The sequence below is a fragment of the Harpia harpyja genome, chromosome 5 (genome assembly GCF_026419915.1).
Source record: "Harpia harpyja isolate bHarHar1 chromosome 5, bHarHar1 primary haplotype, whole genome shotgun sequence".
Lineage (NCBI taxonomy): Eukaryota > Metazoa > Chordata > Aves > Accipitriformes > Accipitridae > Harpia > Harpia harpyja.
Window position 1 is genome coordinate 59427828 of NC_068944.1, and position 27617 is coordinate 59455444.

The 27617-nt window shown below is 40.9% G+C and overlaps 1 protein-coding gene across 1 annotated transcript in view; it reads right to left on the reverse strand.

The window, feature by feature from the left end:
* RSPO2 (R-spondin 2) overlaps window positions 1–27617 on the reverse strand; it is a 111343-nt gene that overhangs the window by 56114 nt on the left and 27612 nt on the right. The window lies entirely within an intron of this gene.

Consider the following 27617-nt stretch of genomic DNA (forward strand, 5'->3'; position numbering starts at 1 on the left):
CCTTGTCCCCATGGGCTGTCAACTCCTTCTCAGGCGCTGAGTCAGCACAGCAGGTTAGCAGAGGGAGGATGTCTCAAGACATTCCTGAAACCAGCATAACTTAACAGGTCTGCTTTAAATATTAACTTGGCTGCAGGACTTCACAGAAATTTGCCAGTTCAAACCTGGTTTACTGGAAACAAAAGAAAAATATTATGCAATAGAAGGAAAGTGTCTTTGGGGTCTCAAGCTTTTAATAGAGGCCACCCTGTGAGCAGCTGGCCAAAAGGACAAGGACTATGTTTTATTGTTCTGTTTTAAAGCATTTAAAAGTATTCACACCCTAACATAGTACTCTGGTACTTTTATCTTGTATGGATGGATAATTGAGGTTGTTCAATGGATGACATCACCAGCGGAGCCAGGAAAAGAAAAAAGGAAAAGCCCACCACCCGCCGGAACCAGTAGCTGATAAGCTTTACTCTCACCTTCACACATCTGCACACCACATTCCCACTCCCTCTCTGCTCCCGTTCCCCACACATGCCTCATCAAGTTCAGCACGACAGCATTCAACTCCGATCTTGTACAAAATAATCCTAGTGGGTGGCAGGCAGGATGAGAAGCCAAGTGATCCAGTGTGAAACAGCTCAGCCAGTGGGAGACTTTCTGAGTGTTGCAGTCCTCTGGCACCAGGCTCACCTGGTGAGACCCTCTTAATGGAAATAGCATCCTTACCCTCTACAGTATATGTACGATTCTTTGGCTCTCTGTTAACCCTTTTGTAATGACACACCCTACCAGACCAACTCCCTTATACTCCTACACAATTTCCCATCTCCTGTTGCCCACAAGACCTCAGATATAACTTTTCCTATGGTTCATCTTGCAACTATTCTCATTCACAATCCACATCTTCAAAGACATACAAGAAGAGAAACAAACAGATGATGAGCTAGGCTTGGATGCATCCCTCATCTCACTGTCGGCAGGGATTGCCTATCTGTAACCACATCAAATAACACGTGACCACGTACTCCAAAACAATTGTTGCTTAACACATGGTGGGCAATCCTGTAGACTTCTGAATCCCCTTTTAGTCTCCTTGCATCTCACTCTCAGTAAATCTGTATCTCCAGCTTGTTCAAGGTTCCTCACAGAAGCCTGTACTATAAGAAAAGAATTAAAAGGAGCAAAGCAAAAGTAAAGATGCGAGATGCCTGTATTTATTCACCACTCAATGTTTTTTGGAGTTTGAATCAGCTGAAGTCAGGGTCTCATAGTCAGTATGTATATGATAGTTACATAGGGCCAGGCCAATTGCTGAACAGCATGGATATAGCTAAAGGTGACTATTCTCAATAGCATGGCTTGGGGAGGAGGGATTAGGCTCTGGAGCAGATACATTTGTAGTATCCAGGTAAGTCTCATGTCCACCTTCCCTCACTGACCTCCATTAAAATTCAGACTTCTTGGCTGCAAAATGTGTCTCAGTTTGACTCTACCGTCCAACTTTCCTTTATCTATGACTGCCCACATGTTACTCTCCTCAGGTACCTCTTTTTTCTATTTCTGGCAAGATATCTTTGTTGATAACCCTTTGTTCTGCAGGCAAATTTAATTATGCTGACCATAGCTCTGTCCCAACATACTCTCACATGAAAAGGAGCTAACAGCATAAAATGATCCTCCATTATCCTGTCTATCCTTTGTTTAGGAGGTGGACGGCACATCTTTCACAGCTTAAGGTCAACACAAGATATATGAAAGAGTTCAATAATATAGTAATTTTGTAAGTTGTGTATATTTATCCCAAAATTTTAACTTGTGTGTAGGTTCCCCAAACCATGACACCTAGACTCTCCTTCTTTATCTCCTGAGCAGCCTTAACAAATTATTCATAATTTCTGTGACCGTATTTTTTCCCCTCTTATAAGAATGCTGTGAGATTCAGTTCATCAGAACTTGTAAACTGCTCTGAAATCCTCAGATATGAGGTATTATAGATGTGACACATGTATTGTTACTTAAATGAATTGTTATTAAACTCACACATTGAATTTGGATAACAGAGTTCAAGATGGTCACATAGTTAATGGTCACATAGTGATGACCTTCCCTGTTGCCCTCCTAGTTACTAAGTTATAACAAAAACCTAAAAATGCATCAGATATTTTTCTTTTCTTTCTTTACCACACTAAGTAAAAAAAATAAAAGAAAAATCACTGAAGAATTATACAATGGTAAGGTGAGATAACATGATTTGTATGCTGTAATACAGAGAGTAAACTTTATTAAAGAATCTGAAAACTTCCCATTGTGCTGCTTAGTCACCAAACTGAATAATTTCCAGGTATTTTGCATACGGTAAGTTATTCTGAAGTCTGTTTCACAGAATTGGTGTTCTTCCACATTGTTGTTGCTTATATTCTTTTCAGAGCTTCATGGGAAGCATACTGACTTCTGTGACCTTTCTGTCAGTTCAACTTGTCCCAAAGCAGGGAAAATCGTGATATGCTCTACTATTAAATTACTTGGACACTGAACATATACTTTCACAAATCAAATACTGTAGCACTGGTTTTGGTGTCACATAGGCATGTCATCTTGAAGATACCAACTTAACTTTCTCTTTTTGCCCCTACGTACACAGGCTATAATTAAATTCTACAAAATCCTCCCTGCCCCAAAGTCTTCCCTTTCCATCTTGGTTTCTTAACATAGAAAATACAATGTATTCTTATCACATACAGCTTTTTCAATTCTCATATAATTGCTCTTTGAAGGAGGAAGTGAACGCCTCTGCATTCAGCAGAAATATCTATACACTTCCTTTTGAATTTCTTCATAACCTCTTCTTTTTCCTTCTGTACTAGACTGCAAGAAAAAATAACAGGCTTACAAAACACGGTCACATTCCAAGTTACCAGTTGCATCATGCGCAATGTAAAACATTACGCTACTCATCTCTATTTCGACCCTGCCTGGAACACCCTCCTCAACTCTGTGTGCCAGGCAAGGCAGGTTTCCTCCAGCCAAATCCCTCATGGAAACTCGCTCCTTCCACAAGGCCCACAAATGTTAACCAGTGTCAGAGCGCTGCTGTCGTCACATCATAAAACCGAAAATGCACACATGCTCTAAGTTAGCACCATCCTCTGGGTCTCAAAGCGCATGACTGTGCTGGCTGTCTGTTAAGATTGTAAGGTCCTTGCAGCACAAGTAATGTTTTGTACAGCCACATGAGTATGTACGCAGGTGTGAACACCGCACATAAACACAAACACACACCTTTATACAGATAATGCATTTTTTATTCCTTCTGGTTGCTGCTTCTACAGCTATACTCTAGGGCATCTCTATATTTAAAGAAAAAGCTTTTACAGACTTGATTCCCTACGTTGAGCTTTTATTTTAAATCTGGGATTAAATTTGCCAAGTTTCAAAATGTTACTTGAGAACACAGACTAGTACCCAAACACTGAACGAAACATGTCTGAACTCTAAGGGTGTTCAAAGTTTCATGGTTTGGGTTCATATCAAGTAAAATCAAATGTCAGCTAATTACTTTAACTCTTGTCTGGATCAAATGTATTTAAGCCATATTGCTGAAGTGGTTTTAAGTGAATTGTTATGACTATTTGAAATCACAAGAGAATCAACAGTACAAAATGAGTCCAGCCTGTTCCCCACAAGAATACAAGTTGTTCTGTAAGCAACAGAACTAAGAGCATTTGATTTTCAGTGATCTTACTGTTTTGCAGCCCATACCACAACAACTACTGCTAATTTGTGTCTTTCTTGGTATACCCACTTGTTAGGTGTCATAAACCTCTTTTGAACCTGGTGCTTCAGCTCACCACAAGAACCTGGAACTTTTACACTTCTGTAAAAACCAGGCTGAAATGGACAAATGAATCCAAAACCAATTGGAGGAAGAGGAGGGCCTGGCAGAGAAACAAGCAGTAGAAAAAGTCATTACCTAAATATAATTTCTTTAGAGGGCCAGGCTAACATGCTCATTATGTTCTTAGTATCACTTGCTGCCTGGTCATTGTGTCTCTATTTGGCAGTCTTCGGTCTTTTGAACTCTCTGAAGTCAGAAACCGGGCTTAACGGTACAATGGCCAGCTTAATGGCACTCTTGCTCTAACTGGGATTGTGGCCACATAAGTGCTGGTAATTGGATTTTAGTTCAGATTTAGCAGGAATGTCTCCAAGACACTTATCACTATAAACATGAGGTGTGCAGACGGGGCTCAGAGGAGGGGAGCAACTAAAAGACCACTGCAAGCTGCACTTATTGCAGAAAGAGCAGATTTCATAATCCTGAATTCAACTAATGCTATAAAGATATCCCACACATATCTCAAGAAAACCAACTAAAATACACTCATGTTTGGCATATGTCTTCAGGGTACCAAAGAATGGAACAAAGAATACAGCATTACAGATACACCAATATTACATAGTATACCAATGTACTAACACTGTAAGACTGCAAGGTTATTATAGTTAAAAACCATCTGATGGGCTATGAACAGAAGTTGGCCAAGAAAAATACCTATTTTTCATTAGAGCTTTGTGAAAGCAAAAGTAAGTTTTGGACAGAAAACTTCAATAACAAAAAAAAAAGGGGGGGGGGGGGATGACTAGCTTGATTCTAGTCATTGTCTTTAAGAGAATTAAAAGATTCAAGGTCAAAGGGGATTTTTATGAACAATTAACCCAATGCCCTGTACAAAAAAGCCACAGAACTTGTGCTTTACTAAAACATATGATTTAAGAAACCATTCGATCTTGATTTTTAAATTGTCAGCGGTAAGGAAACCACCACAACCTTTGTTAAGATATCATAGGGGCTAATCATTCTCACTGTTGAAAATCTGCAGTGGAATTTTGAACTTCAAATAGCAACCACTGAACCTTTTTATATTTTTGCCTGCCAGACTGTTAACAGTTTTTCAATGTTTTTTTCCCCAATGCAGACACTCTGATCAGGTCAAGCCTTAGCCTTCTCATGGGTAAGATAAACAGAGCAAGATTCCAGAATGTCTCACCGCAAGGCAAAGTATCCAGTCCTTTGATCAATCCCTTACCATTTTATCAACATGCTTAGGAACACCAAAAAAAGAGCTCAGCAATGGGAAAGCGATTGTACCAGTGCCAAACACAGAAGTGATATAACCTCTCTACTTTTCCTAGATACTACTCTCCCAAAACATTCATGTGTTATGTAAGGGGTTTTGACCACAAAGACATTGTTTCTTTCCCAAGTACCATGCTGCTCTGGGCAGGAAGTAGCCCTTTTTTGGAGTTACGCAGGAGATCCCCCAGTGCTATCTTTCTCAGGACGCTGGGTTCATTTTCTCTGAAGTTGTCCACAACTCAGAAAACCCACATGTTCCCCACGCTTCCTCTGAAGACAGACTAACTGCAGGGTGGCATTTCACTTCAGTGAGTTTGGTATAAATCTCACCAAATTTACGCTCGTAAGTGAACAATTTTGCCTGCTTATTATGGAACCATTTCTTCACTTCCTTTGGAGGTCTTAATCATATTTTCAATATCACAGTTTTATGCTTAAGCTACTCTCATTTGTCAGCTCATTTCATTCTCTCATTGTTATAATATCCTTCTGATTATTCTAGTCTACACCTCAGAAGACTTGTCTTCATTCCATCTATATTCAAAAGACAGTGGACTTTTAGTCCACTTTGAAATCAAAACATTTTACTTTTGCTACATGGCTATCCAGCTGAATACTTTCAGAATTTTCTGTACTCTTTTCCCCACCACCATGGTAGGGAGAATCACTGTGAAGATCAGCTAGATATTATTCTCCTTCAGCACCCTGGCAAGTCTCAAGAAATCACCCACATATTGAGATATTTTGCAATATTTATTGACTATAGGCATTATCAGCATTGCATACTGACTACCAAATTCAGAAGCCTACTTTATCAATAAAATGACATGTATGTTTCAGGATGCCTTGGTTGCTTACATATTTTGAGAACATTACTGACTTTCTTACCTCTGTAACTGGCAGTTCAGCCCACCTGGAATCCCAGCCATCTTTCTTCATTCAACCATCTAGAGCTTTTAAAGGCATCTCTCATAGTTTACTTTCTGGATACCTGCTATCAACTGGAAACATTTAACTCCCCTTGTCTTCTTCTGTCTGCTGTTCACAGCCTACCAGTCCTCACTTGCATTCAACAATACTGAATGCTGCTTCCTCCTACTACTTCTGATGTGAATCCTCCTCCACAATTTCTCTGTTCAGTTTCATGGGGGACATTTCCTCTCTCCCTAAAAATGGAGCAGCAATGCTTCCTCAGTCTGGTTGCTCAGACCTCTTCCATTTCCCCAGTGTTTCCTAGTGATGGTACTTGTCCTTCCAATGGAGAAATCCAGCACTGCCAACAATTTACATTTTATGCACAGGAAGTCCCTTCCGGCTACTGGATGGGGGGAAAAAAAAAAAAAAAAAAAAAAAGGAACATCTGTTGCAGGTCACAAACACCATTCCATCACCTGCCATCCTAAAAATCAAGTACAGAAATAGACACAGAGAGGAAAATGTCCCACTCCTTGTTCAAATGTCCTAGGAAATACTAGCTTTTATTGATGTTTGCTGTTCACAGATTCACCAGTTTTATCCTAGGTCTTCCTGCTGTCACTGACAGAGTAATTCAACATTCACACCTGAAACCCAGGGGATAAAAGGTCCAAGCATCACAGCCACAAAGTGCGTGCAGAGACAAAACAAAAAGGTAAAATAAAATAAAATAAAATTAAAAAAGCCCTCTTCCCTTGTGTTCATGCATACAGGCCAGCTACATAGCCTGTTCAGAAAAAAAAATCCAACAACCCAAGCCTTACCATTGAACTGGTTCACAAATACCACTCACAGGTCATCTGTTTTGAAGCCTAACCCCCCCCAAATACTTACATTTGGTGTTCAAAAGTCTTACACGATGCACATTCATGTGCATGTTTCCAATCCCACTTCTGAGTTTTAATTTATAGGCCAATCCATTTCAGCTATAGTAAGAAATTGCATTACACCAACAAATGGACCAGCCATTTCCTTTAATCCATTCAAGTTGGTGATTTGTAAAGTGGCTGCTTCAGTTGTTATCATGCTGAAAAGAGTACCTCCAAGATGACCTCTGTTTCATCTGCTTATGAGTTGCTAGAATGATGCTTTTTTAGGAACCCTGTAGTCTAGCAGTACCGAAACATGGCCAATACATGCCCATCACTATACTGTTTGCACAGCTGTGGGCAGTTTTATGTACTCCAGATCTCAAAATTCTTTATCTTACTTGGCATCTCTGTAAAAATATCCATGATATAAACTTTAAACAAACTTCCATCAGGCAGTTTTATGATTTAGGATACTTTATAAGCCCCAGATAATTTGGTTAAATGCTGGTAGCTTCATGTGTAGTAACCTCAAGAAATTCCAACCATAAAACCCAAGAGGATTTTTAACATGCAATACTTTTGAAGGATAACTTGTCTTCCAGTTTCTCTTATTTAGATTTTACATTAATTACACTTTCAGCTTTTTACAGGTCTATAGAGTAAAATATAGAAATTCCCCAAAGCCACTACTTCAAAAGAAGAAAATCGCATCTGAGATTCTGGGTTGTTCCCCAAACCCCAGCAATGTAGACACAGAGGCAAAGCTCCACAAGTCATTACCTTTGGCAACAGCACAGATTAATTACATCTGATGAAAACTGTGTAAATCAACTGATGGGACGGAGACCAGACCCCCACTCTGCTCTACCCCTAGGATCTACCCCAATGTCTGGCTCCCTCCAGCATGCCCTTCATGCAGTGGCAGGGCTCTTTTGTCTTAGTGGCACAGCAGGCTGGTTTCAACAAAGGGACATCTACAGCTCCCTCCCACCAGGTCACCACTCTATCCCTCACCAGCCACAGCTCTCCTGCAGCCAGTGAAGTACAAAAGAGCATGAGTACTGAGCAGCATAGCTGCTCAGCACGGGGAGCTCTGTGCCTGCACAGAGCTGACCTTAAACCATCGACAGCAGGAATTGGGAATTTTCAAAACCAATCACTGTATTCTCCCAAACAGGCTTTTGAAAATCACATTCCTCAGCTAAGCCTTTATCTCTTTTTCATTTATATCTCCTATATCTCACCTACATAGGAGGCGCAGGAGCTCCTTCTAGGCTTTGTATGTAGGAAGAGGGAAGCAGGGAAGACAGTACGTGACAACCCCCATGTTCCCCAGCTTATTTCAAGTGGGAAGTTTATTTGCCTTCCCTTGAAAATAAATCGCACTGAGATGCATGAGCAGACACTCAAACAGAGGCTGGTAGTTCCACTTTTCTAATACAGAAGAAATAGTTGTGCTCCTTCCAGAGACTTACTATACCTTGGACCAACTCTTTATATATGTGGTGTTAATTGGGAAGCTGTGAAGACAAACAAAAATAAAAAACAAACACTCCTTTACTTTCCTCATAACACCACATTGGTGGGGAGGCCTGGTCAGTGGAGTCCACACAGCAGTGTATTTCTACCCCTCAGGTGATTAAAAGTCACTTGGACACCAGTCTCAGACCTTTCCATTTCAGGTTCCCATGCTATAGTAATCCAGAAATGCACAGGTTGTCACAGCCAATTACAAAAATGCACAGAAATGCACAGGAATGCATTTTCTCCATGTACATATTCTGTGTGCCACTATCTGATGGCACATTCAACAGCAAACTTCATCCAGCACATTGCTGCTGCAAATCAACATCTGGGACACAAATCCTATTGGAACAAAGTCCCAGGCATTTAAACAAATTCTTTTTTTTCCAAGCCTTTTAATATCTAGAATATTTCAGCTAGCTGCTGTGAATAAGATTCATCTCTAGCATGCAGGTGAATAAACAGAGATTTAATTTTTTTGCCTTTGATGGCATGTTTGCTTTGTCTTCTATTGTAAGTTATAACTTTTCCAAGCACCAAAAACTGCAGGGATCCAACGTAGGAGCATTCCAACAAAAACACAGTTCCAAACCCAGATCCACCCAAACTGCTGAAGACAAAACATTATTGGAAGCACTAAAGCTAAAGAGGTGAAGATCCAGAACACTCTGATTAAGACACAAAGTACAACGAGATACAAGAAGACCTTATATACGATGCATATTTCACTTTGCCTTTTCATACTTTTACTGAACAATTCCTAAAAAGGTAGAAAAGATTGAGGAAGGAGCTCAAGTCTTTCTTTTCACTTCCTGGAAGATTAAATTCAACATATTTTAAAAGTGATAGATACCAACTCTGGACTCTGAAGCTAGATAATCCATACAGCAATTCCAACAGAAATAAACAGAGACAAATACTTTATAGTTATTTTCATTGTTACATTAGGCACCACTAAACTAATGACTATATGCTTAACTATTGTTTACTATCACATTTTATTGCACAACAGGAACTGGCATGTAAAGGAAATGCCAAACAAATAAATATTTGACTGTGATTGTAAATCTGTAACAGTGAAGAGAACATGCCTTATTTCTGCAATTTACAAAGCAGTGAACTCACTGGTTAGTGTTTCATAAATACCAAACTTCTGAAATGTTGAACAGCATGTAAATGGAGCTTTTTGCCTTTTTTTTTTTAAAAGAATATTATTAAACTGAAAGGTACAGAAAGTGATACCCTCTAAGAAAGAAAAAATGTAAGGTTTAGATAGCTGGGAATAGTCTGGAAGATTTAATGGCCTCAGACATAAGGAGCTGAGTAGGAAACTTTAAAATGCACTTAAGGTTATATTCACTGTAACGTAAGTTTTGCAGGAGAAACGTTGTACAGGTCCTTACATTGAGCAAAAGCTAGTTCTGAGCAAAGCTTCAGTGGGGGTCTGTACAAGCAGATTTGCCAGATGTCCAAGCCTGATAGAAGCAACCCGGGTTTCAGGTTAGGCATTAGGTTGAGAATGAAGCTTGGACCACACAGAAGTAAAATTGCTCCCCACAGTACTGCAGAGGACCAGGCTGGTAGTCTCCAGGTAGATACGACAAGAAACTCATTAGTGTATTGTGTAGACACAGCACTGCATTTCTGCAGCTACAGCAGCTGACAGAGAGTAGTTACTGCTTATGTTGGACTAGAAAACTGATAGCACTTACAAGGTCCCAGGTGGGGTACTTGGGCTGAATCCATTTCAACTCTATTGAAACACTAGGCAGAGAGGAGATACTGTTTCCTCCTTGCCCAGGAAAGAAATTCAAAGCTAGATGGATGCTGTGGTTTCTCCAACAGCTACCCAGTTTCAGTAAGTCCAGGACTCCAAGTGGCATCACAGCTGTTCTGAACAGGTCAAGGAAGGCACAGACATTTCAAGCCCAGCTGGATAAAGCCCCAGCTAACCTGATCTGGCCTCACAGCTGACCCTGCTTTGAGCAGGAGATCAGTAAGGGAGGTCTAACCACCTGCTTGGGAGGTCTCTTACAGACCAACTTTTCCTGTGGTCCTATGACCTGCATCTGAAGTATCAGATTTCATTTCTTGCTTGAAGAAGGAGGCAGCTTGAGCTACATGACGTGCAACACACTTCTGATGGAGGAGGAACAGGTAACAAAGCACACGGGGATATGGAAAGTTTTCTGGATGTCCAGATATACTCCTTTTCACAGGAGATCCCATGGAGAGAGGCAACAAGTATCAATGAATGAAATGGAAACAAAGCATTTTGGAGATGTGCTGTAATTGCAAATAAGGGAACCTAAAGGATATCTTCACAGCTGGAAGTATCCTTTCCCTCACAAAGTGAGCCATCTTAAGAGAAAAAAGCTCACCAGAGGAAAAGACCTATAGGTAGCTATGCAGCTCAGCTCAAATTAGAGTAAATGCAGGAAAGCACAAGACAATATCCACCACTGGCCAAAAAACCCCCAAAAGTTCTCCCCAGAGACACCTTTCTTTTGAAAAGCACAGATGTTCCAGAAGGACAGGTGGCACCTTCCTGCCTCCTGCGAGCAGAGGACCTCCCCACAAGGAGAAGCCACCCTCCCCTACTCTGACACTAGAACAGAGGTTTCATTATGGCACTGCTAAACCAAGAATTTGGATACAGATACCCACTTTGTATTACCAAGACTGAGGAGAAAAGGCTGTGTGTTCAAATGCTGAAAATCCCACCCACCCCCCCTCTCATTTCAGGAGGTGAGACTCTGATAAGCAGTGATGGGGACAGTATTCTCCATCAGACAATTACCCTTTAGTGTCACACACACAGAAGTACAGCAACTCCATGCCCTATAAAGCTTACTCACAAGACTAAAACTGGTGGACTTCCAGCCCTCCCAGGGGTATCCAGCCAGGATAAATTATTCCTTAGCGGTCAGCTATCAGAAGAGAAAAATGGCATCCCAGGAAACTTTGGCATTGGAGAAATCTGATATGAGATATGTCTGATATGAGCATTAAAGAACATTATCGAGTTTCTTTAAGAAGCTGGGGTCTTTTTGTATTTATAAAAAGCACGACGCTAGTGTGCTTATTATGGGGCAATTCAAAGTTAGATTAACTATTAAGACAAAAAACAGGTAAGTGCGGATCAAAAATTAGCAGTTGACATTGTACCTGTGAGGTTTGGACTGGCTACGTTTCTACTGTACAAGCAGTACATAGCATAAGCCAGAAATGTGATTATTGGAAACCTTGCAAGGGCGAGATTTACCAAGCTTAAATTACTTGTTGGCATAATTGACTGGAAACAAAAATTAGATGTTGGAAAGAGTTAAAATTGGTTATTGTTTAAGGATATTCTACTGGATGAATAACAAGCCATAGTACCACAAATACCAAACCAAAAAAAATGTATGGCAAAAAAGACCATTCTGACTTAAAAAAAAAAAATAAATAAAATAAAATATGGAAGTGGTATTAAGGCACAGCTTCAAAGAATGGAAAAACAAGGTGTAAACAGCAAACAATCTGTTAGAAAATAGAGATAACTGAGGGATCAAATACCTAAAGGGTATCTTATACCTAAAGGGATCAAATAAAACCCAACCAAAAAAGCCAACCCCACCCCTCTAAACCCTCACATCCCAAAACTCAACAGTGAATAGAGACCAGAATAACAAACCATATTTCTAACACTTAAAATAACAGAGAAAGCAAAAGAGCCTAACAGTTACATCTCATGTTTAGATTAAAGCAGGATGTATCCACCCAATGTGATAACACAGCTGTAATCAAAAGTTTGCCATCCCTACAAAAGGAAGCTATGCAAGACCATTTGCCAAAGAGAAAAAAAATGTAAGCAACTGTCACTGCCAGTCAATTGCTAAATGCATTACCTTAATGCTTCCCTCTAATTTTTTTTTTTTTTTTTTTTTTTTGTAATAAATGCTTGAAGACTGAGGAAAGCCCAACAGCTCAGAGGACAGCCTATGTACCAAACAGGGAACTACAAACTGATTCACCTGACATCAATTTCAGGGGAAAAAAAATGGAGTCTTTAAGAAGTGTCACATCACTGAGAAGTAGAGACTAAATATACATACATACATATGTAATAGATAGATAGAATAAGCAAGGGTTTAGACCAAAATAAACTGTTACCCTCTATGAGCATGGGAGAAAAGAAAACTGTTGGTGAGTTATACTTTGATTTCTACAAGTCATCTGACTTAGTACAACATGACATTTTGATTTAAAACCCAGCTCACCAACTAATCTCTAAATGTCCACTGTATTAAGAAAGAATTAATGCTTACCAAAGAAGCTCCAAACAATATACAAAATCTTTGCTGACAGAGTCTCCAGATGACAAAAGTTGATGGGGTTACAAGTCACCAGAAGGAACCATTACTGGCACAGAGTCACCTCAAGTCTTGACTAAACATTTACAACCTAAAACATGCAGTTGAACAAAGTACCAACCACCCAGGGGAAGGGAGGGAGGGGGTCCATCTTGCTGATGCTGACTGGAACCTGAAGTTAGGCTTGAACTAAACCAGGATGTGTCCTCCATGTAACTAAACACTGGAACGTGCTACCTGTAAGGCGGAGGCAGGGGAAGAAGGGAATGGGAAGAGGTCTGGACTGGCTTGAGGCCCTTGTTAGGGAGACCACCTCTTTCTTCAGAAGTCATACGCTTTCATGGCACTTCTGGGACAAAGTACGTGGTTCTTGCCCCTGGAAATATCATGCAAGCACTCCATAATATATGAATTGTGAGTGTCTGTCACAGTGTGGATCATCAGTGTGCTTTTATATCAGGAATCCATGTCATCACCTATAGACTGAGCTTTGCTCTACATGCCAGAGCAGCCCTGGAGCTGCATTTCCTCCAAATTAACCTGAACTGGAAAATATGCTCCAAGTGTACACCTAACATTCTTCAGCAAGTAGCATGCAGCCAGTTCACAGGACCAGATTAGAGTTAGCCCGAAGTAAAACCCTGAAACCTGTAAAGCATGGACACAAGGTCCCCAGAACTAGTTGTTTAGTTCTACAAATGCACCCCACTGGACCTCATTTCTTGCTATTGTAGACATGGCCAGTGAGTCTCTCCTGATCCCAGGTAGGGATGCCCAGATTGCCCTCAGTACTCTCATGCCTGTTAAGACATTAGTTATAAATCACATATAGTCTCACACTCCAGGGCCCAGCCACTAACCTGAAAAGGCTACCAATTTTAATATGCAGCTGGCAGATGTAGTCACCCAAGAATGAGGGAAAACTATTTTTCTTCCTCTGAATGATCAGAGACTGGCCATAACTAGGGGCAAATAACTTGCTCGATCAAAACTCATGTCTAGTTTGTATATATCACCCATACTCAGAGTCAAGCTAGTTAACAGATTACATTCAGAAAGGAATTTTCTTCCATCACATCAGCATAGACTTGCAGCATGTGGCACTGTTTACCTGCTGGGACTGCCTGGGCAATTTTCGTCTAGTTAATGCCTCGCCTTTCCACGGACCTGAAGTGTTTTGCGGCTGCTTGGTCACTGCCGTGGTCTGTGACGCATAGTTTAGTAACCTGTGAATTGAAGTGCTTTGTGCCAGTTTGAGTGAGTCTTTAGACTACACACATCTGAGTAAAAGGTAATAATACTTGGCAATATATTATAATAACAGTCCTTCCTGATCTTAAAAAACAAAAAAACAAATAAATCAGTTTATTTTTTATTCCCTTTTATTATAAAGGCTGTACCTCTGAGAGGAGGAATAAACTACTCAAGTGATCCCTCAGCTTAGGATAAGACACACCTAGGTTCAAAGAATAATTCAGCCACAGTTGTTTTCATGACTTGGGCAAGTAACTTTGCTTTCTTACTCTGAATTCCTCATTCTTAAAATTGAGATAATAGCACTTCACTATCTCAGAATAAAAGGAGTGTCAATGCCTTAAAGTAAGAAGTTACATGGGCCTATATCTCACTGAGAGAAAAAAAAAAAGAGAGATCAGTTCCATTAAAAAAATGGAAAAACTTCATTTCTGGAGTATTTCATAGAAGAGAAATCATTTCTCTGAAGTTCTCCCCTCAGCTCTCTAAACACATCATCCTAGAGACCACCAGAGGTAAAAACTGCATAAGCCACTGAAAAAACAGGTAGTGAAAAATGCAGACCAGTATTTTCAAATGAGGCACTTGAAACCTGGCAGCTAAATCATCTCAGAATTGTCATAGAATGGTTTGGGTTGGAAGGAACCTTTTAAGATCATCTAGTTCCAACCCCCCCTGCCATGGGCAGGGACACCTTCCACCAGACCAGGTTGCTCAAAGCTCCATCCAACCTGGCCTTGGACACTTCCAGGGAGGGGGCATCCACAGCCTCTCTGGGCAACCTGTTCCAGTGCCTCACCACCCTCACAATGGAAGAACTTCTTCCTTATATCTAATCAAAATCTACCCTCTTTCAGTTTAAAGTCATTACCCCTCGTCCTATCACTACACTCCCTGATAAAGAGTCCCTCCCCATCTTCCCTGTAGGCCCCCTTTAGGTACGGGAAGGCTGCTATAAGGTCTCCCTGGAGCCTTCTCTTCTCCAGGCTGAACAACCCCAACTCTCTCAGCCCTTCTTGATAGGGGAGGTGCTGGTTGTGACATGGGGAGCAGATCGGGCTGCCTTACTCAGCTCCAGCATCTCTTCTGGTGTGACAGGTCCTTCCCCTTCAGTCTGCAGAGCGGTGAAGTGGTTCTGCAAGGGCACCTCAGGCTTCAGGGGAAGGCTCTTCCTCCTGCTGGACCTTGCCATTGCAAGCTTCCATTCTTGTGCGTTATTGCTCCCTCTTCCTTCCATGTGTGCCAGTAGGGAAGTTTTTGGCTGTTTGACCTTGGATCCACTGCAGACTGCGCTTGGAACCAGCTATCTAACTCCTTCTCAAGCCTCCCTGATGTTACGCAGCCTTCTCACCACCTTCTGCAGCTCAGCCACCTGCTGAGGGGGTCCTCCGCCTGGGCACAGCTTTTGCAGGCAGGTCTAATATGCAAACAGGTTTTTATTTTCAACATTGCTGTACATTAACAGACTCCAATCTTTTCAAATAAGTCATCAGGAGACAGGACTGCTCCAGTTATGGGTCTCCTGGTACAGTTTTCTGAATGGTAAATATTTGTTGATAGCTTCCAGAAAGGAAGGACTGTGTAGTACAGCCTTGTTGCAACTATGGTCTTTAACTCACCCTGCCAATTCATATCATGTTTACAACTCCCATTACTAGATTTTTTGACTCGAAGTAATTAACTGGAAGAAAACATATCTTCCCATTGGAAGCAGATTATATGAGTTTGCTGTAAAGACAGGCAAAAGCTCTTTAAGAATTGGACTATTGGGAAAGCCCACGGAGAGCCCAAAAAGCATCATATGAGTAAAGAAAATCCTAGCCATACTGTCATTTAACAAGAGTTGCCTAAAAATTAGCAGTACTAAACATACTCTCATATTTACTTGTCCAAACTCACATACTAGGACCTAAAAAAAAAAAAAAAATTTTTAAAAAATCTTCATTCACATAACTATCTGTAAAAAGAAGCATTGGTGTGGACAGGTCTGGGCTCTAAAATGAGAAGTGAAAATGACAGAACGAATTTACTTTATTGCATATACTAATGCAAGCTCATGCACTGAGAAGGAGAGTGCACTCAAATGATCCCCTAATACACCTGTTTTCTTCACACAGTTATTTCACTGGAAGAAAACAAAATATTTAAATGCATCTCTCACTTTGTATCTCAGATATACTTGAGTTTGTAATTCCTTAAGATTTTTAGGAGGCATTTGTGAAACACAGAGCTGCAGCTGAAAATCATAAGCACATTTTCATCTCTACCACCAGTGACAAATTTTTAGGAAGTTATGACACTTACTTTTGCATCTGAAAAAAACATCATTAAACACATTGATATCTAAACTTATAATTAAACACTTAACTACTTAAACTGAAACCTCAAGTTACTCACAATCTCTATCGTGTTGGCGTTTTGTTTGTTTTTATTATTTTCTGACATTGTGAAGCATGCAGAAAACAGACTATCCTAACGTGAAGTACATTTTTTTAAAAAGGAATAAATGATGCAGTTAGAATATTCTTCAGAGTACAGCTCCTCTCCAAAACATGACTGCAAAACAAACATTGTGGTGTTCCACACTTGTGCCTCAAGGAATTCCAGAACAAAGTTTGCTCAAGTTATGAGCTGCACACATGTAAATGTGTACACGCACACACATACACACGCGTACATATTCCCTGCCAAAACCAGCCCTAGAAAACAACTAATTAAATCATGTCATGATAGGTGCTTGTATCTCCCTGAAAGGTTTTGTACTCACTATGCTTTCTATTAAACCACTTAAAAAGCATGGCCTTCATAATTAAAAGGAGTTGTAAATAAAGGCAGAATTTAGGTTGCCAGTGCAATTTTATTTCATTACTCTTTAAATAAGCAAGCCGGAATCTAAAGCATGTTTTGTCACAATGCTGGCTTTGCAAAGCCAACAGGACAAACAAGCACCTTTTAACTCTATGAAGCAAGAATGATAGAGAATGCATGGAAGACAATCCCAGAAAAAAGACTTTATCTTATGAAAGATTTTTTATGTTTTCAAGATCTTTTTTTTTAATTCAAAATATAATCACCGTGTTTCAATGTAGTACTATTAACTGTTGCCTAAACACTCATTTTCAGCAGCTAATACTACAATCATCCAGATATAGCATGATCCTGAACATGAGGCAGATCCTAATTTTAGTGTCCTCATATGCTTAGTAAGTAACATCACGGTCTCCTTACATTCGGGTCATGGGACAAGACACAATGGTCCAACTCACTAAGACCAAGGACCTGACATCCCCTCCACGGAGGGAGAAGGATGGAGTACCATGCCCCGTATATACAGCGACTGTCAGTGCCTCCATGTGGAGCTGTAAACTCCTGGCTCACCACGACTGCCTCCACGCTGGTCATCACAGGCAGACAGCAACCCTAAGTTTGTGATTACAGTCAACCCTTTACAGTACACCTGCCTCCAGCTACTCCCTCTTTCCACCTGAGCAGGAGCACTGGCCCATGTGACTGATCCTGAACTTGGGACACACCAAAATACCAGGTGATATTAACTTTGTGGCTGTTTTCCTTTAAAAAAAACTTGTCTTGCGTCTGCCTGAACATAAAATGAAACAGATAAGTATCTGATCAAGATAAAAGATAAAGTTGATGATTTAGAATCACCATGGAAAATGCAGGAGAGATAATCACGCATGATTATCAGACTTACATATTTCATTGCAGCCAGAGGAGAAGACTGGATCTTGGAAACAGCTTCCCCTCTCTGCAAGCTTTCTGTAGGGATTGTTTGATGATGCAGTGTCATCAGGTCAGACTAGGATTCTGGCAAAAAGATATAAAATATCCTGCGAAGAGGGAATGAAAGGGGAGGGGGAAGTGAGAGAGAGAGAGAGAGATACGTAACAGCACCTTCCTATGCCCATTCTCTCCTCCTACACTCCTCATATATCACCATTCCCCGTGGAGCTATTAAACTCAGCGTATAGCCCCTTAAAATTACTATAACCATCTGATTTTTATAACTTCCCACTCCAGGCTCTCATTAACCCCAGACTCACTTGATGCCAAGTCTTCCTTCCTGGAGCACCAAGGCTATGTGTGGAGTCCAGCTGGCGAGTCAGGGAGACGTCATAAATTGGAAGAGTGTGCTGGAGCTACTTAAAATTGTGGTGAACCAGAGGAAAAGGACCAATTGCACAAAAGATTTAGGAAACCGATGATAGGTGTTCAAATATCCATTGAGAGCATAATTTGTGAAACAACATCCAGAGCACAACAAAACCTTACACAAAAGACATCTACACAAACCAAAATCATCCATCCAGACCTGATTCTGTACAGAACGGCCCGTAAAAGCAGACCCCAAACTGCCACCATTCACCTATCATTGTATATTTCCTGACTTCTAGGAGTGCAGCACAGTCAGAAAGCAGCAGATTTCCCAGTCTTGTTGATGTACCTCTAATTTCAAAGCTGCCAGACTTTAATTGCTTTTCATCAACAACCTTACATGGCATGCTTTGACTGGGAACATATTTTTATAGACAGTTATAGCTCCTTCTCTCCAAATGGAAACAGTGACAGGTTTCTAACTCCAGAAATATTAGCAGGAACCATAACAACACAAGTCTGGTATAAAACATAACCTGTGACCTGGAAAGTAATTTTTAACACTTCATGTTTTAACATTTTGTGTGCCTTTTTAGGATTGGTTAAATGTAAAAATTAGAACCCGAAAAAGAATCCCAGGTGCCAAAAATGCACATATTTACCTCGCTCTCCATTTTGGTCCTTGTTGAACAGCTGCCGCCTTCGTCTCCAAAGATGGAGAGAAAAACATAATTGTGCCATATACCTGCACAAAAACATTGTGCTATGCTTAGCTCTGCTTTGTTGCAAGCACTGTAAAACACACTCATCTTAATTTAGCTTTAAAAAATGACTCAATTCATATCTGGAGAAACAGACAGAAGCATGCATGAACACATTCATAGAGTCATCGAATTGTTTGGGTTGGAAGGGACCTTTAAAGGTCATCTAGTCCAACCCCCCTGCAATCAGCAGGGACATCTTCAACTAGATCAGGATGCTCAGAGCCCCGTCCAACCTGCCCTTGAATGTTTCCAGGGACGGGGCATCTACCACCTCTCTGGGCAACCAGTTCCAGTGTTTTACCACCCTCATTGTAAAAAACTTCTTCCTTGTATCTAGTCTGATTCCCACTTCTTTTAGTTTAAAACCATTACCCCTTATCCTATCACAACAGGCCCTACTAAAAAGTCTGCCCCCATCTTCTAAGCCCCCTTTAAGTATTAAAAGGTGGCAATAAGGTCTCCCCAGAGCCTTCTCTTCTCCAGGCTGAACAATCCCAACTTTCTCAGCCTTTTTTTCATAGGAGAGGTGTTCCATCCCTCTGATCATTTTTGTGGCCCTCCTCTGGACCCGCTCCAACAGGTCCATGTCTTTCCTGTGCTGAGGACCCCAGAGCTGGACGCAGTACTACAGGTGAGGTCTCACCAGAGCGGAGCAGAGGGGCAGAATCACCTCCCTCGACCTGCTGGCCACGCTTCTTTTGATGCGGCCCAGGATACGGTTGGCCTTCTGGGCTGCGAGTGTACATTGCTGGCTCACAGCCAGCTTTTCATCCACCAGTACCCCCAAGACCTTCTCCGCAGGGCTGCTCTCAATTCCTTCATTTCCCAGCCAGTATTGATACTGGGGGTTGCCCTGACCCAGGTGCAGGGCCTTGCACCTGGCCTTGTTGAACCTCATGAGGTTCCCATGGGCCCACTTCTCAAGCTTGTTCAAGTCCCTCTGGATAGCATCCCATCCCTCAGGCATGTCAACGGCACCACTCAGCTTGGTGTGGTCTGCAAACTTGCTGAGGGTGCACTCGATCCCACTGTCTGTGTCACTGAGGAAGATATTAAAGAATACTGGTCCCAATATGGACCCCTGAGGGACACCACTTGTCACTGATCTCCATCTGGACACTAAGAAGTTGACCAGAGGTCCTCTTCACAGTACTGCAGCAACCAATTTATCTGCAGACAGTTCTAAGAGGGGGGCAACCAGTTTCTGATGAAGATGACTCAAAGACAAACTCACTCATATGCAAAATGATCTGGTTACACAAACTCACTCAAAATGATCTGGTTATATGCTAGAGCCATGATCTCTGCCTCATCAACAGTCAAATAAAATCACCACAAATGCTTGACTCTTCAAACAACTAATCTGTCAATTTGGTAACAATTCCGAAAAAGGAAGTTGATTAGAAGAGTGATATAAAGTAGGAGGGAATTTTATATGTCATGCTATTCTTCCACACTACTAGTTGTGTGACAACTTTCTAAATACAGGTTTTTAAAGTATTCTGTTCCCTAACTACATAACTCTTTATCTGAATCTACTGAATAATTCAAAATCCTGTGGTACAAAAATGGTCCTTCTCATTGCAGAGATGTACAGAAAATACAATCCCACTTCACAGAAGATCTTCCTGTTTCAAAATCAGTCTTCATTCCAGTGCAGAATAAAGTAGGAATAATTATTTCAAAGATAAGCCAAGTTCTGGTTCTGCCTACCTGACCAGAGTATTTCATTGCACCAGGAGCAGGAACACAGGCACTTGGGAACCAGCATCCCCAGGGCTTCCCAGGCACTCATGCCCTTTCATAGTACTTAGTGGGCTAAAGGGAAGCCCCCAGTGACGAGCACCAAGACACACCAGTCTGCTCTCCCCACAGTACCTGGGAAGCTACTGGGGCAGCCAAAGTCCTGACAGCACTGGAACATCGCAGTAAAGTGAAAGCCCCAGAACTCAGGAGCTGCAGCAAACACCACTCCCAGCTTCAGCCTCCACAGCATCTTTCCTGGCTACAAAATACTGCCCCAGGGAAGCCCACCAGACTAAGAGGGATTTATATGCCAGTGGTTTCTGCAGTGATTCCAAGATGGTCTAGACTTGGCTGCATGTAATGACCTGCTGACTGGCAATACTTACGTGCACCCACATTTATTTTATGACTAACAATCTTCCCGCTATTGTATTCAGTAGTAACAGAGTCTCCCTGGCTCACTGGCAGCAGACAGGCTACAAGAGAGTGCATGCAAATACCTACAGAGTGCAGTATTTTAGAACCAGCTTACTTTTTAACCATATCCATTAAATTTTACTTTGTTCTACACCTCTCTTTCTCAGCAAAAGATATAAGATACAGAATTGAAGAATCCTGATTTACAGTCAGAAGAAATGATAACTATTACTAGATAAATCGTCTTAGAGCTGAAACAGCACAGTGGGAAACACAAATTAAGAAGTTACTTAGGATATACTTTACTGCTTAACTTACTGGTTCAAGATTGGCGAACATGCATTTATCAATACACAGAAGTTCAATGGGAAAAATAACTACCATCTCCTTTTAAAAGCTGTCTGAACTCTTTGTTTCCTCAAGGAAGCACAGTCTTGCCAGCCTTAATTATAGTTTCCTCCAACTGTAACATTCATAGCTCTTAAATCCTTAGTTTTATTGCCAGTAATTAGAGTGTATGGTTTCTGTCCAAAATATGGAAATGTTTCAAAATATTAAGAACTTTGTCAAGAAAATTATGTACTTTGGTATTGCCAAACGACCATTTCACTCTCCCTCATCTATCCCCCCCACCCTATTTTGCTGAATTAATTTTGGAACATAATACATATCGTGCTTGGATTTGTCCCAGACAAATGAACTTGAAATCATTATTTATCATTTACGATGCCTTTTCTAAACACATTTGGCAACCGAATCCCAGTCAGATCCCTTTTTACCAAAAGGTTTGTTTGAGCAAGCATGGCTTTAGACACCAGGAAAACAATTTGTACCAAGAGTCAGAGCTCTAAACGTGAACTTTCAGTCTTAAATATATTCTGCAAAAGTAAGTGCACTTTCAGTATGTGATAAAATATATGACTAAAACATGTGGGCAGTATTTTAATCATTGCAGGCTAAAAACAACATATAGGTTAAACAGCCTTGTTAAGTAGTGGAGTGGGCACACATACCACAAAACATATGCCTTAGCAATCTTCTGTTACATTAGCCATCTAATGACACATGCTTTGCATCCAAGTATCATTAAAGGAACATGAACAAACAGTGCACAGCAAAGCAATGCTGTAAAACTGGACGCAGACGCTGCAATGTTATATCACTTATAAAACAAAATCTTTGAACTAGAAACTGTGCTACAGCCACTGCTACCTCGGGAAGCCGCGGTTTGCTGCTTGGAACACTTCATTCATGTACTATTTTTAGGAACATGGACATCTAAATAATATTTTGTAGGCACACAAGGTTATCTAAGGGTAAAACTTAGTTTATCATATTCAAAAACACAAGAGAAAAGGAATACAGAACAATACACGTTTACTGGGGCTGCCTTTTTGGAGAATGTGGTGGAGAGAAAGAAAGGCTTGTCATAACTCTTTCGGTCCAAGTCGTGCTCTTAGAAATCTGCACCACCATGAGGCCCAGAAGGGGTCTTGGATAAAGAGATGGTAGTTTTGACACCCCTTCTTTTCAAGAATGGATTTCTTCCCCATAAACAGCTAGCGGAGAAGCAAGAAGTACCTTGGTTGGTAATGAGTAAGCTGAAGTGTTTTTCTGGGTTCATCCAGCTGATTGTGATTAAGCTGGTGTCTCCCTTTCCCTTTCTCTTTAAACATGAACATGGTCTTTCTCACAGCTTTGTTCCTACTGATGGCGCAGGTACCACTAGAGTTTGCTGCAGGGACAGAGACCTCTAAGGCCTTCAACTGGTCCATCAGAAAACTCTTTGTTGTACAAGCATCAGCTTATACTTTTCCTTTCCTCATCAAGGAAAGTTCCAGCCAAATGCCGTCTTACTAGGTCCTCCTGCAGCCCCTGTACAACCCCCTAGCATGGCATGGACCCCTGTGGAAAGGCCTACATCCTCTAATTAGGTGCAGAGAGGATTAGGGCACCTCAGTTAGGAACTAAGATGCTCAAATATTTACATGTCCAGGTATCTAATTAAATGTGTTCTGTAGCAGAGAAGCAGGTCACATCAACTTTTTACCCCAGAAGGCCACAAGCTAGGCTGTTCTGAGGGCACGTAGGAACATTAAGGGGATACAGGGGGAATTTCAACAAGTTTACAAAGAGATTAGTGTGCAACACAGTTTTACAGGGTGAGAATACATATGGGGTAAGTATAGACAAGAAAATGTTCAAAAAGGAAAATTAGTCCACCACATTCACACCATTTTTATGCTGTTCCACCTCTTATCAGAGCAAAAAGTACCGCAAGCAACCTTACTCCAGGCCAGGATGCATTTGACTTGAGCTCTTTACTTCAATTCTTTACTGTACAAGACGCATATTAACAACAAGAAGTAGAGATACTGTAACAAGGAAGCCCAGGTAACATTTCAATAGAGAAATTCCATATGCTGCAGCTAGGTTCCCCATCTTTATTTCTAGGTGAAAGTAAAGTGACAATTAGTTTTGAGTAGTAAGATGCTTAAAACCATTCCTACTATCTTCTTTCACTACCCATCCCCCTGTTCTTTTTGCTTGCCTCCACAGTCCAAGCTCGGTTGTCAGAAAGGCTGTAGGTTATGCATTTACACTCTGTACTGAAGCAGTGGAACATTTCCCAGCATTCACTCAATTTAATCCTTTAAATTATAGGAACTTTATATACTTTGGGAATTGCCTTTCTGCTATTGCATTTTAGCAACTGTGCTGTTCCCACCCCCATCAATCCCGCTGTGTACAGGAAGTCATGCTCCTTTTCTAACGATGGGATGTTACGCTTGTGTGTGTCTGTGTGTGTGCGTCTGTATCCAATGTTAAACCACTTCCTCAGGCTTCAAGGAAAGGTTCTTGGAGAAGGTGGTGTGCAGGGGAATGGATGTAGAACAAAGCTCTCCTGGGAAAGGGAAGAGAAATTAAACACCAAGGTAAAGCCCAGCAAAGGAGTTCGTTAATACTCTGTTTCACAGTGCTAGCTGATTTCAAGGCCTTCCTATCCCAGTTGCAGATGCAGAATTGACAACTGATTATTGGATGAGTTCTGCATACTATGAAAGTCCACCGTCAATACTTTAAGAGATGCTTCAAATTTCTTCTGTTCTCTAACAGTTTGCAGTTCCAGGCTTACCTCCTAGATGTCAGCTGCCAGTTCTGCATGCTGCTTGGACAGACTAGCTAGTAAGATCCAGCTGGAAGTTAACAAGCTGAATCTGGCCCAGTGCCTCTTCCCTGGAAGAGGCAAACCAGCCAGCACAGCCCAGCCAGCTGCCTCTCGCACAGCTGGGCTGGGAGCATCTGCCACCCCGCAACGTCATGGCCTTGAAGAAACCTGAGAACTGCAGTTTTCTTCAAGTGTGGAAGAAAGAAGAGTCAGCAGAACTGCAAGCTGCTGTTTATCAGAGAGGGAAAGGAGACAGGAGCGGAAGAGGTCAGCCTCCAACACAGCTCAAGGTTGCCCTGAGCTTCTGCTGCTGCTGTCTCCCAAGAAGAGACCCAAAACTGACATCTAGTTCACATGCCCAGTGTTTAAGACCAGACCACCTTAGGCTAAATAAAAACTTAACCATCAGATCACCTGTGGTATGTAACCTGTAAAGTCCTCAAAATAGAAGACCAAAAAAAAAGCTTTTTGCAAGATTGCAGATCAGAAAGGCTGATACTATTAACTGCAAATGTGCTAATCCCAAACCTTTCCTCTCGCGTAACAGTAGGAATTGTCAGTTTGATGTACACAAAGGGATAGATCACACTTAGCAGGGCTCGGAGAAATCTCGGACATTTTTTGTTCCTATGGAAAAGATTCACATGGTGGCACTTAGCTGGAAAGGCAGGGAGTTTACAGGCTCTTCCAGGCACAGAAAGTGTTACTGGAGTCTTACTGGGCAGCTGTAACATCTCTGCCCATTCATCAGATTTTCCTCAAAGGTTCCTGTGGCTCAGGAAATCTCCCTCCAAATGCCCTTTTCTGCATACGCTGGACAGAAATTAACGGGATATGCTGAAGTGGGATTTAGAACAGGAAAAACGAAGTTAGATATTCTGAAAACCTCTGAAAAGGTCACCTTTCATAAAGAGGAGTGATCATCCAGTGAATTTGCCTTTTTTAATCATTCTCCACCTGCTGGTAGGAACATTTCGACACTGCAATACAAGAGAGTGTAAGGAAAAGTACCTGTCCTTAGGAAAAAATAAATTAATATAAATTTCAGAAAACAGTGCCCAGAAAGGAAAGCTATACACACACAGACTCAATCTCTGTAGCTGAACAGCTCCACCATTTGCTATCAGAGAAGTACTCTTCTAGGAAGAGACCATGACTCAGTATGACTAAAGAAAAAAAAGAAAAAAAAAAAAGCCAGACATCAGCCCAGACTGACATCAACTCCTACTGCAATCCACCAAATCACTTCTTTCTCAGATTTCCCCTCTCTCAAACAGGGATGATGATTAAATAAAAATGCATTTATTAAAATAGGGAGAGAGTTAAATATATGATTTTAGTAACAAAGCAGTTTGGACATTCTAAAAGCAGTTACTAGATCACTTCAGTCTTTGAACTGTTTAAACTAAGGATTAGTCTCATCTCCTTCTGGCTGCTACTTTTGCAGACACATGCAATCTCAAAATATCACATGTCAAAACAAACAAATAAAAATGCATCCAAAAGTGAAGAAGCTCATCCAAATGCGTCTAAGTCTCTTTGGCAACACTAGGCACAAATACATGAGAGAACAGACCAGTTCTTACTAAATTGGTGCATCAACTTCTGACCGTATCCAGAAAGTGCGCAAATGTAAGATTCTGGCATACAGCTGGAGGAAAAAAAAAAGTTAATCTTTATAAACCGCAGAATAACATCTGCTTACAAATGTGGTGCAGTTTCAAGTATGTTCTTGTGAGATCTCCCATCTTTACATACTTATTGTGCAGAGCATTTTCACAGACTAAGAACAGAATCTTTCTGAAGAAGACACCATCATGGAGAGATGAGCCTGAATTCTGCTCAGCTCCACTCGTAGTGATAGGAGTCTATTACCAGCTTAATTCACCTCGCTAAGCAATTGTATGAAAACAGTTCCACCATAATCAAAATGGAAAGTATATTGACACTCTTTACTTCCAGCAGTCTTGAAACCCACCTCATTTGACTAGCTACTTAAATTTAAATTTGTACAGATGTAACTGATTTTGTTTGGAAATGTGAGTATGGAAAGTAACTTTCAAAGGGAATTAATAAGGAAGTCTAGACAATATATGGTACCAAACAAGCACACGTGGGACAATAAATCAATCAATCAAGCTGTGTCCCAGAGATCAAGTACTATTCTTTCACTTGACATCAAATAGCAAGTACCCGTTCTCTCCTTGCCAACTGAAGTAGCACACCAGAATACACTAACCCTTCCCTAGCTGCACTGAGTCTGGTCTAACAGTAATAATAGGTGTTTGTGGAACTGGAATAAAAAGACTTGGGGGGGGGGGGGGGGGGGGAAGGAAAAGCACAAATGAAATAATTAATCTAATGAGATGTTAGAAGTAAAAATCTTACCTTAATGTACAGGTTCATACAAGTATTTTCACCTGCACATGGCCAGTAACTTTACCATGAGGAAAATTACACATTCAGCTATAAGGAATCAGAGAATAAAATGGGAATTCTCTGTTTGCTATTTAAATAAGACATAAGTACCTTAGGAAAACCCTATTTTTTGTAGTAGGTAGGGAAAAAAATAATCTAACCACTCAAGAAACTGAATTCAAATTCCGTATAGAAAAAAAAATTAATCTGCTGAATATATTTTCAATAAATCCTTCGAACACATGAAACATGAGTCAAACCAACTCTTAAAGCACTTTTTAAAAGCACTTTACAAACTCCCTTTGATCGACACTGGAGACATAAAACCCACCTACAAGGTCAGCTGTAGAGAACATCAAGAAAAGCAGGGGCCACACAGAAGCACTTGCCAACACAGACAAAACAAATACAATACATATAAGATTTCAACACATTTTCAAGTCCTTTTTGAGTTGGCAGAAAATGCATGTTCCCTTGAGTCCCACTGAAACTATAAACTTTACCCAGGTCTCAGCTTTGAGTCTGTTGAAACAACTGTGTTTTCCACAGTGTATTTTGTGTTGACTACAAATGTTGGAAAAAAATACATACACTTTTCCTTTTTATTTTTTTTTCTTTCCTCTTTGCTCTCCAAGTCAGTAAGTGAACATATGCGACAATGCAATGACCAAGTTATAGCACACTGTGGAAACTCTAAAACAAACATATCACCACAAATATAAGTATTAGAGATAAAGATCAATACCACAATGCAAAGGAAAAAAAGTATTTAGGAATTAAACAGAAGGCAGAAGCCACTCAAGCACCAGTGCCAAAAAGCAAAACAATTACAGAGCCAAACCACCGCTCCACTCCCCCCACCAAAAAAAAGCCCAGGATGGTAGCTATCCAAAGCCAGACAGGAACCAGAGGAAAACAATACTCTATTTATGCATACAGAAT